At 40.6% G+C, this 12516-nt stretch overlaps 1 long non-coding RNA gene and 1 pseudogene across 1 annotated transcript; one reads left to right on the top strand and one right to left on the bottom strand.

Moving 5' to 3' along the window:
* The first annotated feature begins 1429 nt into the window (after positions 1 to 1429).
* On the top strand, positions 1430 to 2041 carry LOC103248531 (large ribosomal subunit protein eL15-like; annotated as a pseudogene).
* A 5979-nt stretch (positions 2042 to 8020) lies between these two features.
* Positions 8021 to 10803, bottom strand: LOC103248529 (uncharacterized). Its single transcript, XR_012092634.1, has 2 exons — positions 10634 to 10803; positions 8021 to 10108 (listed from the first exon to the last, which is right to left on the bottom strand). It is a non-coding gene; the product is annotated as an uncharacterized lncRNA (long non-coding RNA).
* Positions 10804 to 12516: the final 1713 nt, after the last annotated feature.

Here is a 12516-nt window from a genome sequence, read left to right as displayed (position 1 = left end):
CCATGCCCTAGCAGACCCAAACTCTAGGACTGCCCCAGTGGATCTAAGTTCCAGGCTCATTGCCGTGGATTCAGGCTCCAGACCTGCCCATCTGCTCACTCAGGCATCAGACCAGCCTGCTTAAGCCCCTAGCAGCAAGCCCACTTACAAATCATGTCAGATGGCTTGCCTATAATCACTGGATGAGCTGACTTGTAAAGGTCTTTTCCTGATGACACCAGTTTCTAAAGACTGGAATAAGTACCTACATTCTCAAATGTGCAAACACCAATGCATAGCCACAAATATCACGAACAATCAGGTAAACATGACACCACCAAAGAAACAAAATAAAGCACCAGTAACTGACTCTAAAGAATTAAGATTTACAGACTTCCTGACAAAGTATTCAAAATAACAGTCTTAAAGAAGCCCCATGAGCTACAAGAGAATACAGAAACAAAAATCAGGAAAACAATATACAAACTAAATGAGAGGTTCAACAAAGGGTACAAACCATGAAAAAGGACCAAAGACAAATTCTGGAGCTATAGAATCCAATGACCAATCTAAAAAATTTTATAGAGAGCTTCAACAGCAGATTTGATCAAATAGAAGAAAGAATCACTGAGCTCAAAGACAAGTCATTTGAAATTGCCCAGAGGAAAAATGGAAAAAAAAAATAAAGAAAAAGAGTAAAGAAAGCCTACAGAAATTTTAGGACACCATCATGTAAACCAATGTATGCATGATGAGTATTCGTGTGAGGCTTGTCTATCCCTCACAGTACCAAATGATTCCCTAGTTATGATTCTGAAAGCAAGGAATTTAATGCTGACATACATCAGAAGCATATCACTGATTAGAATGTTGCAGATTACATGCGTTACCTAATGAAAGATGACAAAGCTGCTTACAAGAAACAGTTCTCTCAATACATAAAGAACAGCATAACCCCAGACCTGATGGAGGAGTTGTATAAGAAAGCTCACGCTGCTATATGAGAGAATGCAGTTTATGAGAAGAAGCCCAAGAAATAGGTTAAAAAGAAGAAGTGAAACCATCCCAAAATATCTCTTGCCCAGAAGAAAAATCAGGGACCTCAAAAGAAGGCAGGCTTCCTCAGAGCCTAGGAGTGGGCTGCTGAGAGCTAAGTCAAGTAATTTTCTATGAGGATTTTTCAGATAAATACAATAAACCTACTGACCAGGCAGCAAATAAATAAATATGTAAATAGATTTTCACCAAGTCACATAACCAAACTCTCAAAAGTCAAAAACAAAGAGAATTTTGAAAGGAACAAGAGGAGAGCAAAAATTATATACAAGGGAACCCTCATAAGACTACCTGTCAATTTCTGAGTAGAAACCTTGCAGACCAGGAGAAGGTGGGATGATATATGCAAAGTACTAAAGGAGCCTTTCTGTCTGGTGTCATCAGGTGAACCAAGATGAGTGCATACAAATACATCCAGGAGCTAATGAAGAAGAAGCAGTCTGATATCTTGCACTTTCTTCTGAAGGTCTGCTGCTGGCAGTACTGGCAGCTCTTGCTCTGCACAGGGATCCCGACCCCACCTGGCCTGATAAAGCATGCCAACTGGGCTACAAGGCCAAGCAAGGTTACATTATATTTAGGATTTGTGTGCCCCCATGGTGGCCAAAACTGCCCAGTTCCTAAGGGTGCAACTTATGACAAGCCTCTCCATCATGATGTTAACCAGCTAGTCTCCTTGAAGCCTTCAGCCCACTGCGGAGGAGTAAGCTGGACACCACTGTGGAGCTTTAAGAGTCCTGAATTCTAACTGGGTTGGTGAAGATTCCACGTAAAAATTTTTTGAGGTTATCCTAATCGATCCATTCCATAAAGCTATCAAAAGAAATCCTGACACCCAGTGAATCACAAACCAGTTCACAAGCACAGGGAGATGCATGGGCTGACATCTGCAGGCTGAAAGAGCCATGACTTTGGAAAGGGCCATAAATTCCATCACACTATTGGTAGTTCTTGCCCGGCAACTTGGAGAAGGCACACTACTTTCCAGCTCTATTGTTACCAATAATGCAAATAAAGTTTGTAAAATTCCTACATAATAAACAACTTAGGACAGTCGTGTCTGTCTATAGGTGTTATCTGTGTGTTAAAACTAGTCTTCAGATTGTTTCATGAATGCTTTGTCAAATTATGAAAGTTAAAGTGCAGTAATGTTTGACAATGACTATAAGTGATGGTGTATCTTGTTTCTAATAAGATAAACTTTTTTTGTCTTTGCTCTGTCTTATTAGGAAGTTATATGTCACTGTTTAAAACATATTGTGTGGTATAATAGGTTTAAAATAAATTCTTTAAAAGAGGAAAAAAAAAAAGTACTAAAGGAAAACAACAACAACTGCCAACAAAGAATACGATACCTGGCAAGGTAGTCATTTAGAAATGAAGGAGAGATAAGGACTTTTTCAGACAAACAAAAGCTGTGGGAGTTCATCACCATTAGACCTGCCTTACAAGAAATGCTAAACAGAATGCTCCAAGCTGAATAAAAAAGGATGCTAATTAGTGAAACAAAACCGCATGAAAGTATAAAACTCAGAGGTAAGTCAATTTCATTGTAATCAATAAATCAAGTTTAATAGGAAAAAATCCTCACAATAATCCCATAATATAAATGATAGTTATAACTGTTGTACAAATGAGGAGCAGAGGCTCTGAAGTGTAAATTAAATTATCCCCAATTTTGTGATTAGAATGTGACAGAGCCAAAGTTTGGTCCCAACTTTGTGTGACTTCAGAACCTGTGTTTTTAGCTTGAAATGACACCATATTTCATCCTGCGTCTCTTCTCAGGTTGCTCCTTTTATCAGAAATGCGCTTTCTTCTTATCGACTCATGGCAAAATCTTAACCATCTTTCAAGATCTGCCTTGCATGCCTCTTCTTCCATGAAGACTTCCCTAAAATGCTCAGTTGGAATTTATGCCCCTTTCCTCTAACTCCTATAGTCACATGTCTATGCCTTTCTTTCAACACTTATCATCTCCTATCTCATATTATAGTGCCTTGTAGACATGTATTAATTTCTCTAGACTCAATCATGAACTCAAGAAAGTGAATACTATTGGGCAATCTAGGGCATGTTTTTGTCCCTGAAGTGGAGCATTTATTACCTGGCCTCAGCCTTCACATCTAAATATAGTATCAAAAATGTTTTTCATATATAACCCCTCTTCTTCATCCCTATTACTGCTTCCCTCATTCATGCCCTCAAACTGTCTCTCTTGAACCACTACAGTTGTTCCTTAACTTATGTGCCTAATCCATTTTTAAATTCCTCCTCCATAAGGCTTGCAGTGTAATCAGTCCCTATCAGTGGCTTCCACTGGTCAATGTGATGTACTCTACGCATCTTAACCTGGTATAGAAGACTCTCAGGATTGAGCATCATACCTACCTCTTATGCATAGCCTGTACTTGTCTTTTTATGATCTAGAAATATTATCTACACTATGTAAGGTTTCATACTTTCATGCCTTTCTCAGGCTATTCCATCATTCTGAATTGTTTCCCCATCTTTCTTTGTTTATCTTCATCAAGACTCATCTTGGGCAAGATGACCTTCAAGAAGCATTATCTGAATTCCACTTCCACTTTGGGCTAGCTGCTCTTCTTCTTTTCTCTCATGACATATTCATATCTTATCATGCAAAGATGCATATTTTTCTTCATTGTATCATGTTAGTGGAAATTGTCTATTTATGTGTCTGTCTCATTCATCTGTGTGCTCATTTTTTAGGGTTAGCAAACATACCCTGGTCATGTTTGTCTTCCTTGCACCTAGGTTAGTACATATATTGAGTACTCAAATGTAGTAGTTTGTTGAACGAATCATAAAAATCAGTTATTGTATTATACCGTAATACAGTGATACCACCAGGGCCTGCTGAAGTTTACATATTGCCTGTATTAAATGATTTCATCTTGCTGTTTCCCTGCAGTCTGTTTGCTGTCATTTCACACCGTGGTGAAAATACTTGCCTCTATCAGCTCCTGTTCCAATAGGATTTTATTGAATGTCCTTCTAATACAGGTCCACAGATACAGATCAGAAAATCAACATGGCTACAATAGTATTAGAACAAGACTACAATGATTCTGAGGGGATTTCATACAGGCTTCTGTGTCAGTAAATTTTGTGAATTTTATAAATATAGCAGCAACACCTGTTTTGATTGGTTAAATTATTTTGATCCCATTTCTGGTTCTCAGTATGTTCTGGAGAGATGTGGCTCCAGGATTCAAATGACAGACCCAGAGCCAACTGGGACACACCATGCACCATTCTGCTCTTTCTTTGATTATGGTAATTTTAGTTTGACCAGGACTATTTTAAGCATATGCTTTTTGCATTCATGCATTTTTATCGCATTTGATCCCCAGAAGATCCCTTTGCAGCTGATATAGTATCTGAATTTTACAGGTAATAGAAGAGACACGCAAAAGGTTAATGGGCACATCTAAGGTCACAGAGTCAGTAAGTAAATGAGTCATGCTGAAAATCAGGTGTCTTCACTCAAAATCCAATGTTCTTTCTTCTATCCCACACTTCGCTCCATATAATTTTTGTGTGTGAGAACTGTATTTGTCTAAACCACTGTTTTTTCAAACTGCAGGTTGAAACTCACTAGTTGGTCATAAAATCAATTTAGTGAGGGCCAAGCGGCATTTGAATAGAATGGAATGGAATGAAATAGAATAGAATAGAATAGAATAGAATAGAATAGAATAGAATAGAATAGAATAGATGAGTATGATATGTCAGAGTGTAAGTATTGTTTCTTGAAACTTGTTTCTCAGGTCACAATGTAAAATATTTTTCCTTCCTTTCTTTCTTTCTTTCTCTGTCTTCTTTCTTCCTTTCTTCTTTCCTTTCTTCTTTCCTTTCTTTCCTTCCTTCCTTTCTCTTCCTTCCCTCTCTCCCTCCTTTCTTCTTTCCTTCCTTCCTTCCCTCTTTCTTTCTTTCTCTCTTTCTCTTTCTTTCATTCGTTCTTTCTCTTTCTTTTTCTTTCTTTTTCTTTCTTTCTTTCTCTCTCTCTCTCTCTCTCTCTCTCTTCCTTCCTTCCTTCCTTCCTTCCTTCCTTCCTTCCTTCCTTCCTTCCTTCCTTTCCTTTCCTTTCCTTTCCTTTCCTTTCCTTTCCTTTCCTTTCCTTTTCTTCTCTTTCTTCTCTTTTCTTTCTTTGACGGAGTCTCACTCTGTTGCCTAGGCTGGAGTGAAGTGGTGCGATCTCAGTTCACTGCAACCTCTGCCTCCCAGGTTCAAGCAATTCTCCTGCCTCAGCCTCCCAAGTAGCTGGGTCTACAGGCACATGCCACCATGCCCGGCTAATTTTTTTGTATTATTAGTAGAAACAGGGTTTCACCATGTTGGCCAGGCTGGTCTCAGACTCCTTACCTCAGGTGATCCACCCACCTAGGCCTCCCAAAATGTTGGGATTACAAGTGTGAGTCATCGTGCCCGTACTAAAATATTTTTCTTACTTTGGGTCATAGAAAAAAAAGCCTATTTTTTTTAACCTCTTTTTATAAAACTGAAGTTGCCAAAGTGATCTTATCATTACCCAAACCACAGGAATATCTCACTTCTCATCTTCTTTGATCCTTTGGTGGAATTTTATACTTTCCTGTACTTTCATCATCACAAAATGCTTGCCTTCCCTGGCCTCTGAGCTCTCCCTTTCTCCTGGTAGTTCCATCTCTCTAACAATCCTCATTCTAGCACCTAAACATTGATATTCCCTAGAGTTCTCCAGGACCCACTTTTCCTCTTGCTGTGTCCTCTTGACATAAAAAAACAGCTTCAACCATTGTCTAAAAACCATTGATCCCTAGATCAACGCACCTAATTGTGAGTCCTCTCCCAAACTCCAGACTCATTTTTAGCTGTCTACTGAACACCTCCTTCTTGATATCCATGAATCTCTCAGAGTCAGCATGTCCACATGAATTTATTGTTATCTCTTCAAACATCCTCTCCTTCTATGCCAGTGGGGGACACCTTCTTTCACCCAGCCACCAAAGGTAATAGCCTGGGAGTCCTCCTAGAGTCCTCTCTGTCTCTCCTGCCTTGATATCCGATCAATTGCCAGATCCTGTCAATTCTGCCTCTGCTATACCTCTCGAAATTGTCCGCTTTGCCACTTTCTTAGTTCACAGCCTAATTATCTCTCATTGAACTACTGCCTCCATTATCTCCTCTTCCAGTCAGTATTTCACATTGCTGCCACAATTTCAAAAATGCAAATCTGACCAGGTTGGCTCTCTCTGTAAATCATCACAGAGTTTGTGCCAGTGTGGACTGACAAAGATGCATACTTCTCAGCATTACCTGCAAGCCCCTCCATTCTTCTCACTGCTGCTTCCTTGCCTCCTCCCCGCTCCTCTCTCTCCTGTCTGCTCAGGTTCTCTTCTGTGCTGCAGTGGACATGCCAGGCTCCTTTGACCCTCTTGATGAATGCACACACTGTTGTCTTCGCTTGAATGCTCCTCTCCTTGCTCACCCTCATCCATCTGCCAACATTCTATTTCAGGTGTAACTCTACTGCTGCCTCCTGGAAGGTTCCTCTTCCTCAGACTTATCTCCTATGTTGATAATGTAGGATGCATCCATGGCTTTAGGACATTCCCTAAGTACTTTTTGCCTCTCAGATCATGCTCAATTATAATTGATTATTTGCATTTCAGATTCCACTGCTCTACTGTGAACATCTCAAAAATTAGAATTATGACTCATCCACTTTCCTATGCCCAAGGCACCAGCATATAGTAAGTGTTCAATAATATTTGTAAAATAAATGAAGTCTCAGTTCTGCCATTTACTAGCTATTACTTTGAGCAACTCCCCTAACCTCTTAAGCTTCATTTTCTTCCTCTATAAGTGGATAGAAGCTAATGATTATTGAGTACTTCTGTGCATCATGCCCTATATTGTATGTCTTTACATATGTTATTTTTCACTACAAACCTCAGAAATAGAAACGATTCCTCATCCTATAGGTAAGAAAAGGGAGAGAAATGAAGTAAATTGACCATGGTTTGGTCGTCAGAGCCAGAATTTGAACTTAAGTCTGTCTGACTCCAGAGCTCTTTCCACTACACCAAGCTGCCAATAAAATGGAGAAGACTATCGACCTCACTGGGATTAAATGTGATAATGTATGTGAAAGCACTTTGTAAACTGTTAAACGCCATCAAAATGTGAGATGATATTATTGTCATTAAGATCTGCGATGGTCTGCATATCATGGTCAGAATTTTCAGTAACTGATATTGGAAATCATTCAGTTGTAGCTGCCTGCTAGGGCCTATGGGAATCAGACACCTCTCTGGGGCTATTTCCGCACATACTTGCTCCCCTGCTTGTAGATGCAAATAAATAGCAGCAATGCAACAGGAGGCCCAGTGGAGCACAAGGATGCTGCATGCCCCAGGAGAAACAATGATGGGTATGCTTGTCAGTTACAGGTTACAGCACCCTATGAATGTCCTGCTGACACCATTGTGTTTTAGAATCTTCAGGCTGCTTTGTTGTTGCACCATCCCATTTAGAATCTTGGCGTGTGCTGAGGGTCGCGAACTGCACTGCTTTTAGCTGCTGCCACCAGTTTGTGAATCATCCTGTTTACAATCTTTCAGACGCTATCTGGGTGGCGCGCCTGCAGAACAGCAGTGATATATGGCATTGCCTGCGTCAGGGAGGTGACAGGGAACCGCCATGAGAGGCAAGATTCACAGTCAAAACATATTGCATTTAGCTGGCCATTTAAGTCACCCAACGCCATCAGGTAGGTCCTGACAGGACAGCTGACCAAGGGCATATGATGGTCATGGGCCACCAGAGTTACTTTCTCCTATTGAAGGTATGGATGGTGGAAATAAAGCCTTGCATTTTTACTGACCATGCAAACTGCCTGGGCAGTGGAAGGTTAGCTCCTTAATTTTCTCTTTCATCGTTTGAATGCTACTTAATTCCATGTAACATCATTGGCTTGTTAATGTCTCTTGTTTTTTATTGCTGCAAAGAAACATGCTCTAACCAATCTGGACAAACCATGCACATGTCTGTAATTTAATATCTGCTGACGCTCGTTGGAGACATTTTTCTTCAAGCATATTTTCCCTGGGTCTAGAAAACCTTTCTTGTGACTTGTGTCCCTCCAACATCCTTTTCCAAACTCAGTTTTCCTCTCAAGTTAATAAACAAACAAAAGCAAGAGAAGACTTTACAATGATTACATGAAAAGGCTGTGTAGAGAGATTCCCCTGGATATGGAATCAAATTTTGAAAAAGTTTACCTTATTTCTTAGAAGCTATGAAATGTGATTTCCTCTAATGAGTAACAACTAATTAAAGCTTGTGTGTTAAAGCAAATGCCTCCCAATTTTATCCCTTCAGAGGCAGCCTCCTCTGAACGCTCTCAGCTTTGTCCCAGAAATGGTGGCCCATGTTCAATTTTGGAGTGCAATATGTGGGACTGAATCTGATTTAAACATTGCCAGCTCACTCTAGAACATTCCTAATATACTGTGAAGTGCTAAGACATTTACAATAGTCTGGCTTTTCTACTGCAAGTAGATAATTAGTCACCCTTGTTCATCAACAATGTGTTTAGATATCAACTTATTTTAAATTTCTTTGGGGGCAGACACATACACACACATTATATATAATGCATATATATACACATTATATGTATGTAGAGACATTATATATTATATAATGCATATATATAATATATATACACACACATATATATAAAATCCACCATCTTCTGGTGATAAAACAGGAAAGGGAGTTAATGTGTGTGTGTATATATAATGTATATACATTATATATAGATGTATATGTATATAATATCGGGTACATACATTATATACATAAAATGTATATGTACATTTTAGATATATTAACACTGATGTGTATATAAAATGTATATACATTAATGTTAATGTGCATATATAAAATTGTGTTTGTGTGTATACACACACACACACACACACACACACACACACACCTTTCCTCTCTTTTCACCAGAAGATAGTGGATTATGGATCATCTGCAGGCCATGTTATTACCCCTGCAGAATAGTCAGAGAGAATCGGATCAAGTGATAGAATAGACTTAATCGTCATCATTTTCATCCTAAGTACTTAATGTCCTGGCTTGCAGAACCTCTGTATTTACTGCGGAGGGGTGTGTATATGTGTTGCCATTTTAAAGATGACAAGAGTGAGGCCTGAAACACAAAGTAATTTTCATAGGCTGAGCAGTTCGTAAGGGTGGGAATCGAACCTGATGCTCTTGATTCTCTGTTCCAGCACTCTACACTGGTCCAAGCTGTTTCCAAACACTTTAGAGACAGTAAACATTTAGGGTTCCCTGGTCTTCTTGCCTCTGTCTTTGATCATTTCTGTTGTTTTGGGGAGCTGAGGGCATCTGGAAGGAACCAAATCTTATTACTCAGTGCCTAAGTTGTGCGCCTGAGATGCTGTAACTTACAGGAAACAGCGTTGAATTGAAACTAATAGTCCAGCATGGCTCACTGCAGTGTTCTGAACTTACCTACAGATTTGCTGTGGTATTACTTATGGAGATGACAGATTTAGTGTAGCTCAGCTTAATAAAATAGCATTTATGGGAATATCTGCACAATTAGAGCACACTTCAGCCAATGTGGCATCATACACATTTGGACACTGTTCTTTGGAGACTGACATGAGTTTCGGCAGTTGAAGAGCAGTTGGGATACAGGGAAGGTACCCTAAAAAGGATTAGGAGAAACTTCCCAGCTTTTAGGAGACAATTCTCCTTCATGCCCCATTCCACTTTTGAGGGAATATCTCCATCACAGGTGCCTATGTTGTATCAGGGTGTTCTAGTTCCTGAGCAGTCTCTGGAGACAAGTAGGTACAGTTGAACTTAGCCAAGCAAACTCATTTTTCACCTCTGTGATCCTGGACATGTATCCCCACCTCCCTGGGCCTCCCTTTCCTCATCTCTAAAATCTGGGAGTTGAGTTAATAATCTCCAAAAGGCTAGAATTAGAAGTCTGTTTCTTCGGGGTCGTTCACTCCACAATCTAGGATGAAAGTAAAGCGTTCAGTCAGCATGACTTGGGGGAATCATCTCTGCATTTCACAGCTCTGAACTCCACCTAACCCCTGTCTGCCTCCCACTCCCAGTAGCAGATATTACCTAGAACTGCCTGAAGTCACTGAGTTCCCAGACACAGAATGCAATAGGAGTGGGATTGTGCCCTCGAAGTCTTGTCTTTCTTGAAAATGTCTATGGTAGTTTTCTACAGGGTCTCCATAAAATGGTCATGAGCCTAAAATGACTATTGAGGCAAACAGTTGATGGACTATTTGACTCCATTGAGTAACGTGCCAGATGGTTTTAGAGCTGTGTAGACATAGTCCTGGTCAAAACTGTTGAAAGCATTTGTGTAGGCAAGCCCAGCCTCAGTTAGTGTCACAATGACCAGCTGGGAAGTGAAAAATGTAACCAAACAATGGACTGCTTTCTTTTCATCAAGCCAAATAACCAGTTTTACTGACTTTCTTTTCCCACTGACTTAATTGTTTTTGCAACTGATATGACTCACTTCACAGATTGTTTCCAATCATACGGGTGCAGCCCGAGTTGCGGAGCATTGTGGTTACTGTTCCTTCCACCCCAGTGAGGTGGGAGTCGAGAAGTCCGGTGACTCACCACAGGCTACCAGCCATGTGATGGCGCTTCGTCACATAGTCCTTCTGTGTACCCAGCACTTTGCTGCGGACATGGAAATAAACAGATGCTGTGAGATAGCAACACACACACACACACACACACACACACTATATCAAGAAAGTATGGTCAAGATGCCATAAAACTCAAAGGGCTAGGCATCTTGAAACTTTGTAAATAGCCATTAACCCAGGACAAATTGGGCCCATTAATAAAGAAAAATGCCAATTTCATTGATTTGCCTGTCTTACAGTTCACTTGCTTCTCTTCTCGGTGTGACAAGCTCCACCTCCCATCATCCTGCACTCTCTAACAGAGAGGCTAGAAACTAGCACTGGCCTGAATCAGCTCTGTGGAGCACAAACTGGAATGCATCTCATCCAACTTTGTAGAATGGAGTAGGAGTGTAGTTGGGAGCTTAATTGAGCAGACAAACTGGTCAGTAAGTCACAGAAGCCACATCTAAAGGGGTCATCAATGCAGGGAGCACCTGAAATGGTTATAGGGTGTGAGGGTCTGTAAGCGCCAAGACTTAGAAAAGGATGAATGTAAGGAACCAAGTGCTGAAATGGGTGAGCAAAAGTCCTACAGTGGGTCCTACAGAATGCCTGAGACAGGCAGCTGTTGATGGTGGCTAGTTTCCTACCAGCTCCTGGGCCTCTGACTGAGGGTAAGCCAGTCCCGAGATATCAGAGTAGAGACATTGCACTATCATTTTGCAAAATGCTTTCTACCAATTTGTTTCTACTAAAGTTGAATATACCCATGCCCTATGATTCTGGCAATTTCACTCTTAGCTATGTAGAAATACATGTGTATAACCACTAAAGGACCTGTTAAAGTGATCAGAATAGCATTATTCATAGAACCCCAATCCAGAAACAACTCAAATGTTTCTCAACACTGGAACTGATCATTGTGATTTACGTAGAAATAGGATAATATGCAGCAATGAAGAAGAACCAACTGTTGCTTACAAACATATTATTAAGCAAAAAAGAGGTAGGTACAACATAATGTACTGTGTATGCGTCCATTTATATAAAGTACCAAAAGAGCCAAAATGAATCTATGGTGCTTTAAGTCAAGTGATCACTTTTGGAGACAAAGGTAGAAGTTGGCGGGTAGAACGGGGCCCAGTGGAGTGCTGGGGAGTGCTGGGAATTTTCTATTTCTTGATCTAGGTGGGAGTTATGCTGGCGTATTTACTTTTTGTGTATATCGTAATCACATATGAATATTTATATTAATAAAAATTTTAGGCAGGTTATAAAAAGGGGGACAGGCAAAGTAGACACGGGGGTATAAAAGTCCTCTGTCACGAGGTGCATTTCTCACGGGAATAAGCATGACTGCACTGACTGATTATGCAGATTTTGTCTTGCCTGGTGTCTGAGGGTGTTCAGTCCGTGTCGTCATCTCAGAACTTGGCTGAAAAACTGAAGACTGAAGGGAGGACAATCTGATGTCCATGCCCTTCACCTAGAGAGGAATGCCCAGAAACGGGTGGTTGTGGCAGGGTAGGTGAAAGTACAAGTGCATGCTTGGGAGAGTAGGGAGAGTATAAAGGGGTACGGAAGCAGGGAAGGCAGGGACCACTGGCTTGTCACATCTGGACTCTGAAACCACCATCTGATGCAACACTTCTCAGAAGCACCCATGCTAATCTCCACCAGCTGACACCCCCAGCCACATCTGCACCACCCCAGCTAATCACTGCCCACAATTGCCTACACCTGTCCTACCCTCCTGCCCGCC

The sequence above is a fragment of the Chlorocebus sabaeus genome, chromosome 1 (genome assembly GCF_047675955.1).
Source record: "Chlorocebus sabaeus isolate Y175 chromosome 1, mChlSab1.0.hap1, whole genome shotgun sequence".
Lineage (NCBI taxonomy): Eukaryota > Metazoa > Chordata > Mammalia > Primates > Cercopithecidae > Chlorocebus > Chlorocebus sabaeus.
Note: the sequence above shows the minus strand (reverse complement) of the source record. Positions and strands in the feature narration are given on the sequence as shown.